A 22,743-nucleotide genomic window follows, 5' to 3' on the forward strand; every position below is an offset into this window, starting at 1 on the left:
TGATTTAGGTACATTTGTGAAACTTACAATGCTGATTATTCCATCCCTTAAGATGGAATAAAAAAAAAAGGAAAAAAAAGAAAAGGAAAATTGGTATAGGTTCATCGTTATGAAGCAAACCGTGCTCCTACTGGGGCAAAGAAGCTTGAAAGCTTAAATTTCAAGAGAGATGATAATTCTATTTTGCAAGGCAGAGTTAAAAAACTAGCATAGGTTTTGTATTTCATGTTGATGGTTTCATTTTTCCAAATTAACCTCGTTCTTTTTGGTCATTCATTATCCCACGATGTAATCCTTGTCACGAAGGGAAACCTCTTGGGTTGGATGTTAGATTGATTTAAAGGTATTAAATGTTGCCTTCTGATCAATTTTTGTGTATGGTGTCTAGAAGCTGAAGAGAAATCATCAAGGGAGGAGGTGAGTTCTTGGAATTGGCAAAGGTTGGAGATCTCAAAGCTGCAATATATCATAAGACAAAAAAAATAATGCTATCCTTCCAGATAGCATCTCACACTTCCACCAGAAACCTACCTCACAAGAGGGGTCATTCGTCCTTAATCCCAGAAAGAAGGTCCATGATTACTTTAAAAGAGATGGAGAGAATTTAATGATGGTTTTCAAAGATTTGGGTCCATAGGTCTTATACAACACCTTGTTCTTCTGAGAGTATTTAGGCCCCTTTGATCATCTGCCCAATTGTCTATTTTCCCCATATTCATGAGTATTTTGGTTATAGGGGACTATGAGTAATTTCCCTGTTCAAACCTATATTATGTACTGTTGGTGCTTCCATTACATCAAGCGTATCATGGAGACATTCTTTGTTCATAGGTTCAGCTATGCAACATCACCATTCTCTGTTGTGTTCAGGAACTGTACTTATTATTAGATTTTGGCAGTCATATAGCTCATTTAGTAAATCATCACCTCTATACCCCTTTTAGTGACCAGTAAATGAAGATTAGTTTTGAGTTTTGACTGGTCTGCCAGACTGCAAATTTCTACTGTCATAAACTGTTAGAAAAGTCTCAGAAGAACTGATGGTAATGTGGGCTATTAAATTCCAAGAAGATTTTTATTCAATACTGTCACTTGTGTATATCACACTAAGTTTATAGTTTGCACCTTATCACCATTCATTGCATATGCATCAACTGCACCTCTGCATGCACATATCACATTAAGTCATGGTTTTACATTTCATTACACTACAACATCACATAGCATATCATTTGGCATCTTCACAGTATATCATTTATCTTCACAAGCATGCCATTTGATATCAGTCACAACCTATCACTCGACACCTTCACATCATATCATTTGGCATCTTCACAGTATATCATTTATCTTCACAAGCATGCCATTTGATATCAGTCACAACCTATCACTCGACACCTTCACAACATATTATTTGGCATCTTCATAGTATGTCATTTATCTTCACAAGCATGCCAGTCACAACAATGACTGTTTCCAAGAATTCAGTTTGCAGCAAATCGATTTTCTGTGAGTAATCAATTTGCTACAAATTAATTTGTTGTTGTCAAAGGTAATTCATTGGCTTATCATATGCAATCAACCTTCTACACCGCACTCCTTACAACATTTCATTTCCCTTACTTCTTCATCGTAGCTTTTTCTTTCTTTCTTTATGATACCAATAGCATTTGTACAGTCACTAGCCAACATTGAGGGAATTGAGAAAGCAACACCTTTCTTGAAGCCTATAATAGAAGTGAGGCTAAAAAGCAGGAAAGGATAAGGAACAATGAAAAATGTATTATGCCAGCTGCATTTGTGTCCTTCAGAAGTCGGTGGGGTGCTGCAGTCTATGCACAAACACAACAAACTAGGAATCCTACAGTATGGTGGACTGAGTGGGCACCTGAGCCTCGAGATGTTTATTGGGACAATCTACCAATTCCATTTAATTCTCTTATAGGTCAGGAAATTGATTATGGTTGTAGCTTCTTTCTTTTCACAGCAGTTCAATGAACTGCCACTATAAGAAACCTTTGGATTAGCGACGACCTAAATTCGTCGCTAATCCATCGCTAAACGGTTTAGCGACGGATTAGCATCAGATTAGAGATGGATAACTTTTATCGTGAATTTTTTGATGCTAAGTAGTGGCAGAACTTATTCGTCGCTACTTTCGTCGCTAATTTGCGACGGATTAGCGACGGAAATGATCCATCGCGAGTCCTTCGCTATTTTAAATTAGCGATGGATAATATTTGTCGCGAATCTATTGTTAAATTTTAAAAAAAAAATTTAAAAAATTGCTCTCTGCCGGCGCGTTCTCTGGCAAGGAGCAATTTTTTTTGCACAGAATCGGTGCGTGTGGTGTCGGGATGCTCTTCCGCAGTGAGCCAATCACGGCGGGAGAAGGAACGCGGGCAGCTGTAGGCGACCGATCGGGCAAGAGAGAATGACTCCCCTTAGAAGGAGACCGACAAGCTTCGTGTCGACGGCCAGAGGACCTTCGGCGCCTGCTTCACGGAATAAACTGCCAGCGAAGGAGTGGACGCGCGGGAGGGGGTAGAGGAGCGGCGTCGATCGACCGATTGTGAGCTTTTCAGGGTCGTAGTGGAGACGAGATCCGGCGAAGGAGAGGCAGGACGGGCGATGGAGATTGGCGAGGGGCACCCCTGGGAGGAGGAGGACGGCACGAGGGAGAGGTAGCAGGAGGAGGAGGACAGTCCGGGGGTCGACGCCAGTCACGCTCGGAGGGCCTTAGGCGAGGGAGAGGCAGGACGGGCGGTAGAGACTAGCGAGGGGCACTGCCGAGAGGAGGAGGACGACGCGGGGGAGAGGTAGCAGAAGGAGGAGGACGCTCGGAGGGTCGACGCCAGTGTCACGGCTCGGGGGGCCGCTGCGCGTCGTCAGAGGAAGGGCGGTTTAAATCAAACGGGGGGAGGAAAAAATGGAGGGAGGGAAAATTTCGTGCCTCAGGTGGGACGATTTAAATAAAAAAATTAGTGACGGAATTAGCGAGAGAATTTTTCCGTCGCTTGATCAGGCATTGTATACAGTGATTCTCTCCTTGTTAAATGCCTTGAATGAGTTATGTCTTTATGGGTTTCTTTTGTTTTGCATCTAATCACTCGAATATTGGGGCGTTATTTCTGATAGTTGATGTGTTGGTTGTGGTTATACATTTGTTAGATTTTGTTATAAGTTAATTACTTGGAGAATTTTAGACACAAGCTTGAATTTACTTAATTCATTTGTTCGTTACGATATCCGATGATATCTTCTGTTGGACCATGTGAATTTGCTGTAATTATATCTGATTCTACTTTCTTTTTTTGTTTATTTTCCATGTCAGTACGTCTGTACATGTCCTCAGTTGGGTTTGATATGTGTTTGTTCTTGTTTAACAAAATGATAACTTTTGTAAATTGGTAGATATAATGTTGCCTGAGATAAGATTATCAATCAACTCCTTCAAATGACCCAGCTACTTCCAGTCCTTCTGTCTCCATCACTCACCTACAACAAGCACCAAACATTTTATTTTTTTTTTGCAATAACGGAAGGTGTTTTGTAGAGGAAAAATTTCTACTGCACTAAAATCCTTGCATCTCAACTGTGAACACTCTCCATACCTGTAGACCAGCCTCTTTGCACCTTTACTGTCTATCTATGTCATCTCCAGCCACTATTTGTTGCCTTCATAGCAACAATACTTGTCACTATCCACACCACAAGGAAGATGAAAAGCTGGATCGGTCTGTGGTGGTATGACTAAAAGCTTGACGTTGGATCATGAATGTTTTACCTATATGATCAAATTATGGTCATGATATTCTGCAAATATATCATAGGGATCGAGATGAATATTTATGTTACTTTTTCTCTTTCCTTCTTATAATTTTAAATTAATGTCGTATTGTTGCATCTCGTGTGCCATATCAGCTTTGCATCTATTTTGGTGGTCTCTCTATAATAATAACTGCAACTATTTTTAGGAGGAAGCACCTGTTATCTTCTCCATTGGTTTTGAGGCAAGAAAGATGATGTGCCCTGGAGCCATCAAAATCAATGGGCTTCATTAGAGTGTCATGTTTTCTGTTATCAGAGTTAGCTAAACTAAATGTTCAGTTGCATATTTTTCCTTTTGCTTGGTTGAATGAATTCCTGAAGTACCAGGGAGTTTTGGGAGCTGATTTTCTTTTACAGGAAGAAGTACCAATTTAGGAATTGGTTCCTGGTTTGAAGAAGACTGTTTGCAAAAACTGGATCAAATGATGATTGATTTCCCCTCCCCCTTTGTAAACAAGATTACAACTATTTTAAGCCCAGCTTAGGGTGTCTCTCATAATGTTTATAAAGAAGTCACTGTAGATTCATTTCTTGTTAGTCGTTCAGATGTTGGAAGGAAATCCAGTGGAAGTCTTGTGAAGTCCTACAAAGGACAAGGTAGAAGCCAAAAGTTTAAGTGGTGGTAATGTTGTGGCTGTTGCAGCTGAAGGCTTGGTCATTGTTCTTGGACATTTTTTTAGAGACCTAGCCCGAATCAGACTAGGGCAATGTTTAATATTGTTGCACACCTTCACTGCTATCTGGATGTGCATATTTCCCCTACATCTTGTACCATGCCACTCACATTGTAGCATCTCCACAACCCCTTTTTTTTACTGCTACAATGTCATTTGTATGTTTACACAATTTTTCACTGTATATCTATTAGAGTTTGACCTTCAATCTCACCTTCATTCCCCATATAACTTACCTATCATATGCCTACTGCATCCTTTCAAATAGCTATTGTTAGTATTTCCCAAACCACCTATACCCATCATCCCCCTATATCTTTCATTGCATGGTATCCAACCTCATATGTCTTCGTTATTTACCATATCTATTCCTACTCAGGATAGCCAACACTACTTTCACCTCAGTAATTGCCTATCCTTCGCATCATCTCCCATGCCCTTGTTATATCATATATAGTAGCTAAATCAGCATCTACAGTCATTATTTCTACCCTTCAACACCGGCTGGACCTATTGCTCTTACAGCAGCAATATACCCCCTGTTCCACTATACATCCTCTGCAACACATCCCAACACCATCACGGCCAAGCCACCAACTCGCCACCTGCTAAAATCTTCCACAACCCTTACTGTGCTTCTTGTTCGATACATCATATACTCCTCCAGTCATAGCCCACCTTCCATCACCTCTACTCACATTATATATCTTTGCTGCACTTATGTGCATCTACCTTGCTCATACCCACCTGTTGCATTTCTTCAGACATCCAGCCCTCTCATCCATCAATAATCTGTCATACTTATACACAATGCAAAACATAGTTAACCTGCATTTGTCCACTTCCTTGTTTAAAACATGTCATTACTATGTATACTAATGCACCATTTTCCTTTAGATATTAATACACTTTGGATTTTGTTTTCACATTTGCATAGCATATCACATAGACACATTGGACATTCATTCCATTATGGGCATACCACATGATGTCTCCTTGTGTACATCTCTTTCATTTTGAGCTAACTTGGATTTTGCAGAAAGCGTATGGAAAATGTTATTTCTTTTCATGGTTTGGAAATTGTAATATCAATTCCATGATGTAATAGCTAGGCTATAATAAGAATTTTCCATCTCAAGCATTAGATTAGAATGTATGAGCATGTGAATAATACTTGTGTCATATTAATTTTCTTTTCCATTTCAAAATCTCACAATGGTGAAACACGAATGGCACGTGCACCATTTGTAAGAGGTAATTAATCCTAAGTTGATGATTTACATTAATGGCCATAGTCCGGATGTAAACAAAACTTAGTATTTTTATCTTTTATAAAATAACACTGGATTCTTTACAAAATTCATCATATTTTCTTTAAATACTTTCCTCTTTTATCAAAGTTTAATTTATAATTAATTCAATACATATATCAATGGCCATAGTCAGGATATATTAAGAGTTAATTTCATTTTAAACTCTATAAAACCACCAAAATATATTTTATTCTTCACTTGAATTTAAATATGATTATTATATAATACATTCAATGACCATAGTCAGGAATGTATCATATCTTTAATCTTATTTATAATTCATTTAAAGAATAAAATATGCTTTTCAAATCCAATTTCAAAATTATTAAAATCCATTCATCATTTAGGATAGAATTGCATCATATTTTCAAAATTCTTTTTTTCAAAAACCCAAGTGATTTTGAACATCTTTCTTCAACATTCTATTTCAAATTCCAATTCTATCTCAATTTCAAAGTCCAATTTGACTTTGAAATTTCAAAATCATTTTGTATTCAAATTTCAAATTTTCAATTTAATTCAAAATTCAATTTCAAAGTTCAATTTAACTTTGAAGTTTCTGATTCATCTTCAAAATTCAAAACCAAGTTTATCTTTCTATCTTCGAATTCAAAATCAAAGTTTGAGATTGATTCTGAATCTCAAAGCTTGACCCTTCCTAAATTTTAAATTCAATCTAGGTTTTTCAAACCCAGATCCATATTCAAAATTCCCATTTGGACTTTCAAAATCCAAAATTAGATCCTAATCCTCACTTGGATCCAGATTTCCAAGTGTAAAACTCCACTTTTTGGATCTCAGATTTCAGATCCAAAACCCATCTTAGGATCCAGAATCCAATTCCATCTTGGATCTCAGACTTCAGATCCAAAATCCCTTTAGAATCCAGGATCCAATTTTACCTTGGATTTCAGACTTCAGATCCAAAATCCAGTATAGGATCTAGAATTCAACTTCATCATTGGATCTCAGATCTCATATTCAATTCCCATTTAGGATTCTAGATCCAGAATTCAATCTTATCTTGGATTCCAACTTTATTTAGAATCCAAAACTTTGGATTTAAATTCCATCTTGAATTCCAAAGTTTCAAAATCGAATTCTATCTCCAATTCCAACTTTTGAATCTAATTCCATTTTTTCCGGATTTCAAAAATCCAAGTTTTCCTTGATTCAAAAACCAATTCTGACTTCTTAAAATCCCATTCTAATTTCAAACTTCAAAGCCAAAAATTCAATTCCATTTTCAAGTATTCATCTCCTTCTCTTAGATTCAGATTCAAAATTCAAAGTCCATTTCTGACTTTAAAACTTCATCTTCCAATCATTCTTTTCAAATTCAAAAGATTTATTTTCCCAACTCTGATTATTTCAAAAAACTTAGAACTTCTCTGATCTATCTCAAGTCCTAAGTTAGATTTTATCCTTCAGAAACCATTTCTTCGCTTTATTATCAAGTTCATATCAGAACACTTGGGAATTTTCAAAAACATCTTTCAAAAGAGCATACATCCTTGCATTTGCACAAGCATGATTCTTTGTGCATTTAGACTTAAGATAAATTCTTAGACAATGTTTTAGCAAAGCAAAAAGGCATGAATTCGACCCTTGGTTCTATTACCCCTGGTAAAGGCGCCAGGAACGGTCGAACCTCGTACTGACGAGCGAATCCCATCTTCCAGTTTTCCTGCAAATATTTCAAAACGGAGGCGAGTTATTTCCTAGAATAATTTTCAAAATTAAGGTCAAGTGAGACCTTTGCAAAAGAGTCCCTTTTCTCTTCTTTTCTCTTGTCTCTTTCTTTCTGTCTTTTATTTTCTCTCTTCAAAAAGGAGGAAATAGAGGTCGAAAAGGAAAAAGAGAAGGAAGAAAGAGAAATACCAAGAGAGGAAAATTTTTCGATGATCACAACACTCGAGGACCCGAAAAAAGAGTGAGGGTAACAAAAGAATCTCAACCATATTTGGCAGAATGGTATGCTCCAGACCACTGCGTTGATGTGAGATCGAACTCTGGCATGATTTCTGATAGTAGCTGATCTTCTATGCACTTTTGCCTCTAATAAAATTGTTTGACGCATTATTATGGATGGTAGTAAGTGCAGAAGAATGAGCAAAGTAGCTTGAACCGCTTGCCATATGCGTAAGTGTATCTGGGAGGTAACTCTTAACGATCAAAGTAGTCCCACATGACCTCTTCTTCTTGAAGGTTATCAATCAAGAATCGATATCGTGCAACTAAAAGAAGTTTTTCGCCATTGTATCTGAATGAACTGGCTCTGATGGGCACATGCCGGAGGAACCAGGATTGTAATGTGTAAGTGCACCCTTTGACTAAAATTGATTCTGTGAGTGTGAAACGGGTCAACCCTCTGTACAAGAAAGCAAGTACGGCCATGACTATCGAGAGATTATCTGGTCTGTCAACTTCCCCACCTTTGCAGAAGCTGAACTATTCTGATATCCACATAATTATGTTCGTCTAGAAAGAAGGCCAGTCCCATAGTGCATAGGACCATCACATGCTGGATTCTCTCTCGAGGTGTTCTGGATAGTGAACTGACTTTGACAAATGTTCCGTACTGACGGTAGATCTCGAGCAAATCCACATATTCATTCCATCTGCTTCAATCAACGACCAAGATTTATGTCCTGTCATGCGAGCTAAAGCGTCTCGAGGATCCAGACCTTTGACATTGATAAAAAACTGTTACTTCAATGGATCTCTAGGCTGACTGGTTGGCTCGAGCAATCCCATAATCTATGAAAATTCATCCATAAACAAGATCATTTCTCTTCATGGGAACCAGATGGTACAAGTGCGCGGGTTCCACCGCTCTGCCAATGCATGGATCAGATTGTCGTTGATTGTATGCTTTCCCACTACGGATGCCAGTTCTAACCCACAATCGCTCAAATGGTCTAGAAACATATGAGGAAAATTCTTGCGACATGAATAATACCACTGGGGAATGAAGGATCTGGTGCTAAGAGTTTGATGCTCGGGAAGACTTTGCCGCACCTCGTAGGAGATGTGGCCCTCAGGAAAGACAGAGTCGAGTTAACTTGATGCCATCAGACTGGAAAATAGGGGGAAATTGGAATGAGACTTGGGAAAATACAAAAAAAATTGAAAAATTTCAGGCAAGATAAAAATGAAGCTGAAAATTCGAGATCCAGAAGAACGAAAGGACGAAAAATCACCTAGAGTTTTGAGAAAAAATTGATAATTTAGGAAAAATCATCCAGGGTTTTGAGAAAATAGCAAGAAATGCTTCATAAATTGGAAAATGAGGTATTTTGAAAAATCATCCAGTATTTTGGAAAAAATTGGGGAAAATATGAGAAAATAAAGGAAAAATTATTATGATACATTTAATCACATCCTGCATAAACAATAATATACATACAACAATGACTCTAGGCTCAGATCAGTTGTGTCCAATCATGCTATGTTGATATACTTGAGTCGAGGTTCGATGTACGTGGCATAAAAAGTTCATCTTCGGTTCTAGGCTTGTGTTTTCCCAACATTCTTGAGCGTCTGCCGATATACGTTGGACTATGGCCCTTGGTACGTGGCAAAGGGGCGTCAACCCAAATAAGTGGCCCAGTTGTGAGGCTTTGTCCTGAACTATGGTTCTGGAAGAAAGCCCAACAACGTGAAGACCAGGTAGAAATAGGTAGGGTGGTTTTTGAAATACGAGCACATGCAAACAAACAGGAGGCTCTAAAACCTAAAGAGATGGAGATTTTGAAAATTTTGAAGAAGCAAACATTGTTTACACACAAATCCTAGATAGAGGAGTGTTGTATTTTAGACCTAAGTCTAAGTGAACATGAATAATTCTCCTCAATTGGTCCTAAAAAACCATGCCTAGTCTATATGCAATCCATGCCAGCTGGGTTCGAGTCTAGGCTCCTAGGTTCATATGATATCAGAAAGTAAAAGTTGAAATTTCATAGAACACGATTTTGATAATTGAACTGAGCTAAGGCACACACTTGATTAGGCGAAGACAGGTCAGATCTCGATCGCCAAACCTGTTATCATCGCAAAAGATTTTCCCTCCCTCTGCGAGTCAAACTCGACCAAAGTTTTGAAAATGGTTTTGAAAATTACTCGCCTTCATTTTTTAAATTTATGAAAAAATTCTCTGGAATGGGATCTGTTTGTCAGTGTGAGGTTCAATCGTTCCTGACGCCTTTACCAGGAGTAATTGAACCAAGGATCAATAGTGTGCTTTAACTAAGTTCAATTATCTGAATCATGTTCTATTTTTCTAAAATGCATAGAGAATTAGGCATGTGCTATGAAGTTCTGAAAAGATGCACATTTTGAATAATTTGATGTTTGCTTCTGAGATTTTGAAATTCTTGGAAAAGGGATTCAATGGAAATCAGGGGTTTCATTGGAAAATAACTTTTGAAGAGAAAATTGATTCTTAGGAAGATTAGAACTTTGAGAAAATTGATTTTTGAGATTTGAAGTGCTTTTTCTGAGAAAATCGATTTTTAAAGAGGATTTGAGAATTCTTAGAAAACCAATTTTCGATGTAATGCAAAGATTTTGAGAAAATCGATTTGTGAACTTTGAAAATGAAATTGAGAATGTTAAAAAATTGGAAAATCATGATTTGAACTTGGGAAATACTTGAAACATCATTTGAAAACTCAGAGTTTTTGAGAAAATCAATTTCTGAGAAAGACCTAGAAAATTTTGAGAAAATCGATTTTTCTGAATTGAATTGAAAGCATATGGTTGTTTGAAATGATTGAAATGAATGGATATGGATTTGAAAGATACTTTCTGAGGGAATTGATAAAATCTTTTTGAATTTTTGAGAAATGCAATGCATTTTGAAGTTAGCCTAAGAGTGTAGGTTGAATGTGGCTAATACAAAGATCACAAATCTGGGTTTCATCTATATTCTAACTATGGCCATAAATACGAATTCCACCAAGTTTGTCAACTCTCTAAGAGCTTGTGCATGTGCCATTTGTGTCAATCATAGTGGATTTGAAAAAATATGCATGAATCATACATCAGATATTGAAATTGTACGAAAGCAAACTATATGAAATGCATCTTATTCTAAGCAAAAATGTAACTCTTATTCCAAATTTATTTACAATTTACATCACTAATTGAATTTAAATAAATAAAAATAAAAATAAATACATCCTTGAATATCCCTGCAATACTAAAAACTTGTTAGCGAAGATATGTTGGCTTTTCTAGATTTATCCAGTAGTATCTAGAAATTACTAGATTTATCTAGATATAAGCTTTTCCCATGTTTCCCTGAGATAAACATAATAAAATATTAATAAAATTAAATAAATAATAAAGATAAACAACTTTAAATTTCAGAATTTAGGAGAAATTGATAAAATACCCCTGAAAATAAGACTATGGCCTTGAAATCAGGGTTGTTCAGAAAATATTTTGGTAAAACTTTTGATTTAGGGTTTAAAAAAACTCAAATCAAAGCCAAATCAAATATGCAATGTCCTAGCATGATTCTAAACATGAAAAAACTCTAAAAACATAAACTTTTATGAAAAAAATAAAAAATAACACAAAAAAATACAATTTTGCCAGTGTTTCGGGATCCTACGGGCACCCTGTTTTGCAATATAATCGATTTGGGCATCAAATGAGTTCCAAAATTAATAAAAATTGACACATGCACTTATGATAACCCTAAAATTAAATTGGAATCTTAAAAATCTATTTTTGACATTATTCCAATATGAAAATTATATAAAACTCTAAAATATGCTATTTTTACCCGCAATCATGTATCTATCATAGTATTAGACCTGAATCAGGAGTCAAATCAACATTGAAATTCATAAAATTTTATAAATGAATAATAGACAAAAAACAGAGATTTTCCCTTTTACAGATTGGAAAAATCATCTTCGGTTAAGGAGATATCATTCTGGCAATCTATGCTTGAATTTAACAAATATAAAATATATTAAAACAAGTACCTTTGATTTCAGGAATAGGGAAAAATAATAAATCACACTCAACAATTCTAAAATTTTAGCAGTGAATAAAAGACATATAAATAAAGATTTTCCTTTTTTACAGATCGTCAATCAGATCTCCGATTAGGGAGATACGATTGACACAAGTCGACTAAGGGTTTTAATGAAGAATAATGAGTTCTGAGACGTCGATCCTACCTTATGATAGAGAAAAAATATCAAACAGAAACATAAAATTATGATAAAATTATAGAAAATAATATACATACTGCAGTTTATGGATTGTAAATTGGACCTCGGACGACAGAAATATCATATCTACAAGTTACACCTAAATATCAATAGCGATTTTAAGAAACAAGAATCATGGTTCGACTTTGTATTTTTCTGATAGGGTTCCCGAACCCAAAAACATCAGAAGTTTTTATAGGGAGTTACTAAAAAATCCGTGAACCAACCATAAAAAAAAACAAAATTTTCTAACGAATATTTAAATACTAAATAGCATGATTTCTACAGATCTGGAATCGAAACACACGAATATCCCATAAAATACTAAAAAAAACTAATTTAATCATGAAAACTAATAAAAAAATACATAATCAGCATAATGAAACTTGATTTGATGCTATAATATATAAAACAAACACTAATATGACAAGGAAAAAAAAATATAGAGAATTCATGGTTGAAATTGATTTTCCCTTTGAAAAGATGGATTTAGCCCATTTGACGGACAAATCACACCTCTCATTGGTTAAGAACATAAAAATCGATAGTCTAAACGATTCCAATGGATTAGAATCATGGAAAACATCCTCAAATAGAGTTAGATCATCTTCTTGACTCTGTTTTAGGGTTCTTGAGTGAAATCCATGGTTAAAACCCATGAACAAAGGGTTCCCATGGTGGAATCCTTGGTGAAAACATAAAAAAACTAATAAAAATTATGAAATAACATTAAAGAATCTTACCTTGGGGGTTGTAGCTGCTAAGGAGGAAGGAGGGCTGGCTGGGAGTAGAGAGAAGCTTAAAGAATTAGAAGAGGAGAGAATAGGGCTCGACCCCCCCCCTTGACTCTATTTATAGAAATAAATTAGGTTTAAGAGAGAGAGTTCTAGTTTAACTAGAACTCCTCTTAATCAAGCATGTGGGGGGCAATTTTTTTGAAATTACCTATACTAACCCTAGCCCTTACTAACCTAATTAACACCTAACTAGACTTCTAATTAACCTAAAAGACATCCAAATGTGGCGCCATCTAGTGTGGGCCCACATTGGTTTCTAAAACTCTAATTTAAGACTTTTAAAAACCACTAGTTAAAAACCTAAATAAAATTGATTTTCAAAATTGCTTTTTGACTCTTCTAAAACTCTAATCTAATTAGAACACTGACAAACCCTAGTCTAACCCTGACTTTTGCAAATGTGGAGCCACCCCGAGTAGGCCCCACTTGAATTTTTTGAAATGATTTTAAAACTTTAAAATGAGAGGGTTTTCAAAAGAGATTCAGAAGTGGACTTGAAATTGAAAGTTTTGAAATGTTACAGAGTCCTGACTGGGTCAAAACTCCTCTAGATATGGCGCCAACTGAGTGGGCCCCACATCAAGGTTTTAAATGATTTGGAATGAAGATTGAAAAAGGCTTTAAAAAGGAGTTAAAATCAACAGATGGAATTCAAAAGTTTTGAAAGTAGAGGTCTAAGAGAAGTGAAACTCTCGACCAGAGTCCTAAACCAATTAGAACTCTGAGATTTTAGATTTTTGAAAGATTTTATCAGAACTGGTAAAAATATGTCAAAAAATACAGTCACGGTTAGAGTCCTAACTCAACCGAAACTCTGAAATAGAGTCCTGAATCAACCGAAACTCTGCAAAATAGACCAATTTTATAAAAACAAATAGAGAAAATGAAAATGAAGGTAGAAACAAGATTCAGAATAGAGTCCTGATCAGACTGAAACTCTAGATTTTGGGTCTTTTCTGAAAAATAGATGAAAGAATTTGTGAAAACCCATGAAAATGGCAACAATCAGTGAAATCAAAACAGAGTTCTGATCCAACTAGGACTCTGGGGACAGAGTCCTAATTCAACCAGGACTCTTAAATTTTTGGATTTTTGAGAAAACAAACGAGACGATTTTGAAAAACAGGTGAAAATAAGGTGAAAATTGAAGTCCGGTTCAGAGTCCTAATCTAACTAGGACTCTGAGGAAGAGTCCTAATTCGATTAGGTCTCTGAGAATTTTTTATTTTCAAGAAAATAGATGATGAGATTTCAAAAAGGGCTTTTGAAAACCAGTGAAAATAAAGTGAGAAAATGAACTCAGGATAGAGTCCTGATTTGATCAGGACTTTGGGATAGAGTCCTGATTTGATAAGGACTTCGGGATAGAATCCCTGAGTTTTGAAACCCTGTGATAGAAGTATAGCAGTTTTGGTTTCTGAAGAGATAAATGAGGAGATTTTTAAAAGATTCTCTCAAAATTGAAATCAGGGTCAGAGTCTTGATCCAACTGGGACTCTAGAAAAAGAGTCTTGGTTCAACTAAAACTCTGATTTTTGACTCATTTTAAAAAGTTTTAAAGAAATTGGTTGAAAATTGGTAAAAATAATGATGGAAGATAGAGTCCTAATTTGACTGAAACTCTAAAAAAGAGTCCTAATCTGACTAAGAATATGAAATTTTGGCTCTTTTGAAAATCAGATGAGAAGGTTTTTGAAAACAAATGAAGAACATGAGTAAAAGATGAAATCGAGATAGAGTTCTGATTTGATTAGGACTCTGAGAAAGAGTCCTAATTCGACTGGGACTCTAGAATTTTGGCCAAAATGAAGGATTTTGAAAGATTTTCTCAAAAACAGGTAAAATGGTAGTAAAAGATAGAGTTCTAATCTGATTAGGACTCTGAAAAAAGAGTCCTGATTCAACTAGGACTCTAGGATTTTGGCCAAAATGAAAAGAATGAGCAAGGGATATGACTACAACTGGTTAAAAATCAAAATGGAGTTTTAAAGAGATTCAAAAAGATGAAAAGACAGAGTCCTAGTCCAATTAGGACTCTAAAATTTTTGAGAAATTTGATAAATAAAGGGATCCAGAATCGACACCACCTAGATAGGTCTCATCTGAGGATTGAAATCAGTTAAAAATTTGTTTTAAAACAAATCCAGGTTGTTTTTTTGAAGAAAATAACATCCTGGGGGTTAACAAATGGAAAATGTTGATTCAAAACCCAGGTTTTTGAAATTGATTTCGAAAGAAAAGTTTTAAAACTTGAATCTGGATTTAATATTTTGAAAACAGGAGTGATGAATCTCGATAATGAAATATAATGACATGTGATGCTATGGAATAATATGAGATGATATGCCAAATGCATGTAGTGATATGCAATGACACATAAAATGTAGACCCTAGATGAGGGACTTGGAATCCTGTACTCTCGATAGAGATAAAGAATTTGGAGATTCTCATCTGAGGATGAGAACTGACAATTAAAATTGGGCCAAAATAAAGATTGAATCTTGATTATAGGATGGAGTATTAAAAATTCTTGTAAGATTTGGGTTGTGAACAACCCTGGCTCAAATATCGACCAGTTGGTTCCCCAAAGACTACAGAGAATGGGTCCCAGTGGTAGGAGGCAGGTGTTTGTGAATGAGAAAAAAAAATTTGGGGTGTTTACAATATCGGGGAAATTGATAGCTTCCTCGAAGAAAGTCAATTGCAAGCAATTTGAATTTGAATCTTGATTCTACGAAGTTAAGCCCAATTTGAGGTAATACTTTAGGTAGAAAAGAGGAAATATTTTCGCACCAATGTGCATCATTTTTACTTACTTTGAATCAACAACAAATTTTAATATTTTGTCAATATTTTCTAGTTATCCTGGCGTGAAGTGAGAGCTTGAGGTTCATCTTTGATACATTTTGGTGTCATTTGTCATCCCTTGTTAGGACCTGATAAGTGAAGTTTTGAGGATTCATTCCCTTCTTTTGGTATAATCTGAGTGCCTGGGCTCTCAGATTCGCACACTTTGTGTCCCCACTGTCCCACCATAGACAGTCTCATTTTGGTTCGAGGTCGAACAGCCAATCATTTTCTCGTAAAAGGTCATCAATTTCAAAAGTTATTTAGTCTCATCCATGAGGCGCCCAAAATCAACCTCTTTTCAAGCTTTAGAGACCCCCATTTTCATCCTTTTGCAAAACCACTATCGGAATCATTGTGCGGAAGTCCGAAGGTCCCATCATGGTCTCTTCTCTTAAGGATTCCATCAGTTCCTGATCAGGTTAAAGGTTAAACCTGAGCCTCATTTTGATGAGGTATTTCGTTTCCCGATCAGGTTAAGGGTCTAAACCTGAGCCTCATTTTGATGAGGAATTTCATTTCCTGATCATGTTAAGGGTTAAACCTTGTGATCATCGCAAAATTTTTCCTCTCTCGTGGTTTCTCTCTCTTCCTTTCTCTTTTTCCTTTCCAACCTCTATTTCCTCCTTTTTGAAGGAAAAAAATAAAAGACAGAAAAGAAGAGAGAAGAGAAAAAGAAAAGAAAAGAAAAGAAGAGAGAGAAGAACTCTTTTGCGAAGGTCTCACTTGACCTTGATTTGAAAATATTTAGAAAATTACTCGCATCTATTTTGAAATATTACGGGAAAATGGAGAGACGGGGTTCGCTCGTCGGTACGAGGTTCGACCGTTCCTGGCGCTTTTACCAGGGGTAATCGAACCAAGGATCGAATTTATGCCTTTTTGCTTTGCCTAAATATTATCTAAGAATTTATCCTAAGTCTAAAATGCATAAAGAATCATGCTTGTGCAATGCAAGGATGCATGCTCTTTTGAAAAAAAATGATTTTGGAAATTTCCAAGCTTTTCTGAGATGAATTTGATAATAGAATGAAGAAATGGTTGAATCTAACTTAGAACTTGAGACAGATAAAAAAGGATATTTGAAGTTCTAAGTCTTTGAAATAATCAGAGTTGGGAAAATAGGTCTTGATTTGAAAAAGAATGATTTTGAAGTTGAGGGAAAGAGAAAGAAAGGAAATTTCAAAGTTAGAAATGGACTTTGAATTTGAATTTCGAGCTTGGATTTAGGAGAGAAGATGAAGTTTGAAGTAGAATGAAATTTCAGATTAGGATGGGATTTGAGAAATCCAAATTGAGTTTGAATAGAATTGGATTTTAAAAAATCTAAATAGGATGTGAAAAATGGAATTGATTTTTGGAACTTGGGACTCAAGATAAACTTTGGATTTTGAAATTTAGAATGGAATTTGGATCTGAGGTCTAAGATCCAAAGTGAAGTTGAATTCTGGATCCTAAATGGGATCGGATCTGAAGTCTAAGATCCGAAAAATGAAGTTGATTTCTAGGAATCCTAAATAGAATTGGATCCAAAGTCTGAGATCCAAAGTGAGGTTGAATTCTGGATCCTAAAATGGGTTTTGAATCTGAAGTCTGAGATCCAAAGTGGAATTGGATTTTGGATCCTAAAATAGAATTGGATCTGAAGTCTGAGATCCAAAGTGAAATTGGATTTTGGATCCTAAATGGAGTTGGATTCTAATTTTAGAATTGGATTTCTAAAGTTTTTAAATTTAGAAGATGAATCAAAGATTTCAAAGTTTAAATTGAACTTTGAAATTGAATTTGAGATATTGAGTTGAATTTTGAATTTTGAATTTGGATCTTGAAAATGAATTTAGAATTCCAAAGTTGAATGGAACTTTGAAATTTATAAATTGAATTTTGAATATACAAATGAATTTCAAAGTCAATTTCGACTTTGAATTTGAATTTTGAATCAGAAGATGGATTAGAAATCTCAAAGTTTAAATTGAACTTTGAAATTGGACTTGAATTTGGAAATGGAATTTTTGAATATAAAAATTGAATTTGAAATTTCAAAGTCAAATTGGGCTTTGAAATTGAAATTTAAATCTTTGAAACAAGATAGAAGAATGAATTGAAATAGAGATTGAGATCACTTGGCTTTTGGAAAAAAAAATTGAAAATATGATGTTGTTCTATCTTAAATGATGAATGAATTTAAAAAATCTTGAAATTGGACTTGAAAATCTTATTTTATTCTTTAAATGAATTAAAATAGGATTGAAGATATAATACATCCTTGACTATGGTCATTGAATGTATTATATAATAATCATATTTAAATTCAAGTGAAGAATAAAACATATTTTGGTGCTTTTATAGAGTTTAAAGTGAAATTAACTCTCAATATATCCTAACTATGGTCATTGATATATATATTGAGCTAATTTTAAACTAAACTCTGATAAAAGAAGAAAATATTTAAAAATATGATGATTTTTGAAGAGGATCCAGTGCGGATATAATCTTATTCCATAAAAGATGAAAATCCTAAGTTTTGTGCACATCTTGACTATGGCCATTGATGCAAATCATCAACTTAGGATTAATCACTTCTTATTAGAATGGTGTACCTGCCATTCGTGTTCCCATTTGTGGAATTTTGCCATAAGAGATAAAGTGATATAAAAACAGGTAATATACATGCTCATACATTCTAATCTATGCAAGAAATGTAAATTTCTCATTTGCACCTAATTTATTACAACATTTAAAATTGAAATTACAATTCCCAAACAATGATATTTTCCACACATTCCCTGCAAAACACTTGGTTAGTATAAAGTGGGAGGAAAATGGAAATGGCAAAATATTCACATTGAATCTAAGGATACTGATAACTAAATAGACAGGCCTAAAATAGAAAAGAATACATGTATGAGAGGCGATATGCATACATGTATATATATACATGTATATATATATATGTATATATATATACATATATATATATATATATATATATATATATGTATATGTATGTATATATATATATACCTATACATATATATGTATATATATATATATAAGCAATACCATAGGCAGACAAAAATAAAAAAAAGAAATCCACATGTAAGAAGGCATATACACGACTTTAGATTAATGAAATGTATGGTGGACTATGCATTATGTACAGAAATTTACTGAAAAAGTGACTGTTAGTCATAACTGCAACTCAGGGTATTACTTGGGATGGGTGGAATGTAGATGGAGATGCAAGTGAGGGATGTTGCGAAATGTATAGAATACACAACAATATGTAAGGCTGGAGATGGTTGATAGTATTGTTGCAGGAAAAATACAGCAAAATACCGGTGGTGCTGTGTAAACTGAGGTATATGTTATAAGTTCCTTGTAGATGGAAGGTAGATTGTTGTGTAACAGTGAAATGACAGTGAGGATGTAAGTGGCAGTGAGTGGTAGATGCTATATATGGGAAATCTAGTGAAGACTCATGATGCCGACATAAAGGGGCAAGGTGTGTTTAAAAAGGCTATTGACATAGGCCCACTGACACGAGGGACAACAAAAGATTTTGGTGCAGGAATTTGAGGTGGCGCGGGAATTTGGAGTACACTGGCCTCCCTTCTTGGCTGTGAAGATTGGTGAATTTCAGCAATATTAGAAAATTTAGCGCCCACATCTTTCCTAAGTTGTTGTTGGTGCTATGGCAATATCAAGAGCTAAAGAGGCTTTACAGGGAATGTCTTTTGGGTCTTCATGAACCCAGCTAGGGAAGGTGCTTCAGTCATAGGGCTTGCATAAGAAGAATCTTCATTGACTGCCCTTGAACAGTCAAAAAAAAAAAGAAACACAGCCTTTTGTTTGGTTGAAGGCAAGTATGGCCACTGTATGAGCAACATAATGGATGTTGCTGGAAGGAAATAATACTAAGCATAGTGGATGAGAAGTTGTGTAAGGATGGCAAATGTGTAAGTGCCGAAGATGCAAAAGGGGATGGTGTATGCACAGTGGCTACTAGATTACAGCAGGTGGATGTTAAACAACAGTGTCTGATATGCTGGGATGGGTTGTTGATGCAGTAAAGTGGGGATGGCAAGGGAGATGTAAAGTGGTGTTGTACCTAGTTGTAATGAGGATGTGATATGGAACTATGTGCTTAATGTTGTATGGCAAAGTGCCATAAAAGGAAGTTGTGCTGGGCAGCAGGCATCTGAGACTTGAACTTTTCGGTTAAAGTCAGTGAGGGAGACTGCTATGTGATTATGAAAGCTTCCACAGACTTTCCCTTAGCATTGCTTCTACCATAACGGGGAAGATAGTTAAAAAAAAAAAATGTTTAAAGTAGCAAACAACAAGGCAACGTGGATTTGATCCAATCCTTGAGGATAGCCTAATAGATCATGAACAAGAATATCAATGGCTTAACTGGCCATCCTGTGAGGCCAACGTGAACACAAGGAATAAGTCTCATCGATGAAGAAAATAATTATTTCCTGGTTGCCAAGCTAATATTAATCCCCTTTGTTTTCAACTGAGTAAATGGCTTACCTGACGCCGATATCCTAAATAGGAGAGCTATAAATATCTTTCTGGGGATACAATGGTAGAGTTAAACATATCAAAACAGATGCATCAATATAAGAGAAAAAAAAAACATTTTGATAAAAGAATAAATACATCTGATAAAATTGCAGGAAACATGTATATTAAAGTGTAATGTGGAGAAAGAGAGAGATGAGCATACAGGTGCAGTCTTCAACATGATAAGGTGAGCACAAGCCAAAAAAAATGAATAATGTGCCATAAGAGATGGTTTGTCCAGTCAAGATGAGCTGCTCGTGTGAAGCCCTATTCGCCAGTTATCACATCAATCATACTTGGTTTATCACAGAAGGAGTTGTCATCTTATCTTCCAGCTGATGAAGAGAATGTTATTGACACAACTGTCTTGATTTCTCACTTTTGACAGACCAAACCGAATCAAAGGGGATAATCGTCACCTCATTTGGGATTCACTAGATTAAGATGTACTTCTTATGATTTACCTTCTAGTGACATTCTTGAATAAAGAAACGAGCTCTTTGGGTTCTAGTACAGGTGAACTTGCCTTTGGAATAGCTTTCTTAACTAAGATAACTTCATGGGAAGTAATCTTAAAAGGCACGGATATTAATATAAATATGATGCTAAACTCAAAATGTTAAACAAACAGTATGATGACATGATATTATACGAATGTAAAAAAAATAATGCTCACAATATGTCATAAAATATGAGATTAGGAATTGCAATAAGAAAAATAATGCAGGAAAAAGTCCATGAACAAAATTCAAGAATCTGGTGTTGATGAAACGGGAAGCTATGGGGAAAACGATACTAGCAAAAGCCATAAAGATGAAAGAATACTGATATAGTTAACAGATCTAATGCCTGTGTACATGGAACACGACAGAGCTAAAAAAAAGAAGAGGATGCAGACGATGGTCTGGCATTGTATACATGCAATGAATGATTGGAGAAGCATTGGATCGTGCGATCATTGAAGTCCTTGATTTCTTTAGTGTAGTTGGTAATCAGGGAATATTATTTGCAATAAGCACCTTAGGCATATGTCCAAACGAATGGGAGTGAGGTGGATTCAATCATGAATCCCCTTTTGCAAAATTTAAATCTGGTAAGAGGCCGAGTAAGTTCTTGTTGGGATCATACTCGACAATGGCTTACGACAAAGTCTGAAACCAAAGCTTCTGTTACTTTGGAATCAATAATCTCAGGACACACCCCTTTTTTTTAGCAGGTAAATCAAAACAGGGTAGAAATTTTGATCAAATCTGAGTAACTTTGGAAGCAAACGACAATATCTGAGAGAAACCAAAAGGAAAAGTAACTAAAAAATGACTAATATTCGTAATGAAATCATCTGTTTAAGCATACATGAAAAGAAAGAAAAAAAATGACCTATGAGCATATAGACAGACATTGATAACAGGCTCCAAGGACTCAAACAAGTCAAACATAATTTGGAGCATGAAACGCAGATGATAACACCTCAAATAAGGAAAAAGGGTAAGAGAATTAGACTGAAATTCTCGGATTTTTGAATCCTGCAGCATGAGCAAAAAGCAAAAACAGAGAAAATAAAGCAGAAATATAAAAGAAATATGGGAATCAAGGGATTCTAATTGCTATTTGCAAAAGGTGTAAGCCTATCCTGCCATATGCAGGTTGACCCTCCCACCAGCGCATTGTAAAAAAAAATAAAAAATAAAAAAAATGGAACAAAATACGGGAGGATATAATGCAACAGGAAAAGGATTATCGATACGAAATCAAAGGGGGGAGGAGATGGCCTCTTACCTCTTAACAGCAGGTAATGATTGATTTCCTTTAGATGGTTGAAGCCTTTGCTAATTGGAAAGAACCGAAGGTATAGGAGACAGAGATGATTGGCTCCAAGGAGATGTGAAGGTGGGTAATGCCGATGGGTTCCTAATCGATGCCTTCTCCCCTCCCTTTGCGCCTCTTTTATAGAGAGAGGAGGAAAGGTCTAGAAGCGGGGGTGGCGGTTGGCAATCGAGGGTGGAGCGAGAGGCAGCCAATCGAAGGGTTGAGGATGCAGGGAACTTCTTCAAAAGGGGAGGATCGGGAGGGGGAGAAGAGGAAGGCGATGGAGGCTTCCAGAAGGAAAGGAGGCGCGAGGCAAGGTGAGGCGAGGTCGACCGTTGTAATTTTTCAGAATTTCAAAAACAAGGTTCTTAGAAGGAAAAAATTTCTTTAAAACAGGGTTTTAAAACTTATCTTTCATAATTTTCTTTACGTTTTGATTTTTTCCATTGTTTTTCTTCATGTTTTCTGATTTGTTTTTTGTTATTTTGGAATAAGATTCTAAACCTAAGCAATACGAGAGACAAGACTACATTTTTTGTATTTTGAGGAATATTTATAAAAAGAGGGTTTTTTTTTTAAAATTAGGGTTTTGATTCCTTTAGAAAATGAGTTTGGATTCAAAATTTGAGAAGATTTTCGAGTTTTTGACCTCGAATTGAGAAATATAGGGTAA

General features: G+C 35.5%; 1 pseudogene; it reads left to right on the forward strand.

Moving 5' to 3' along the window:
* The first annotated feature begins 377 nt into the window (after window positions 1–377).
* LOC149828710 (very-long-chain enoyl-CoA reductase pseudogene) lies at window positions 378–1,765 on the forward strand (annotated as a pseudogene).
* The last annotated feature ends 20,978 nt before the right edge of the window (window positions 1,766–22,743 follow it).

The sequence above is a fragment of the Nuphar pumila genome, chromosome 9 (assembly GCF_984573655.1).
Source record: "Nuphar pumila chromosome 9, dmNupPumi1.hap1.1, whole genome shotgun sequence".
Taxonomy (NCBI): Eukaryota; Viridiplantae; Streptophyta; class Magnoliopsida; order Nymphaeales; family Nymphaeaceae; genus Nuphar; species Nuphar pumila.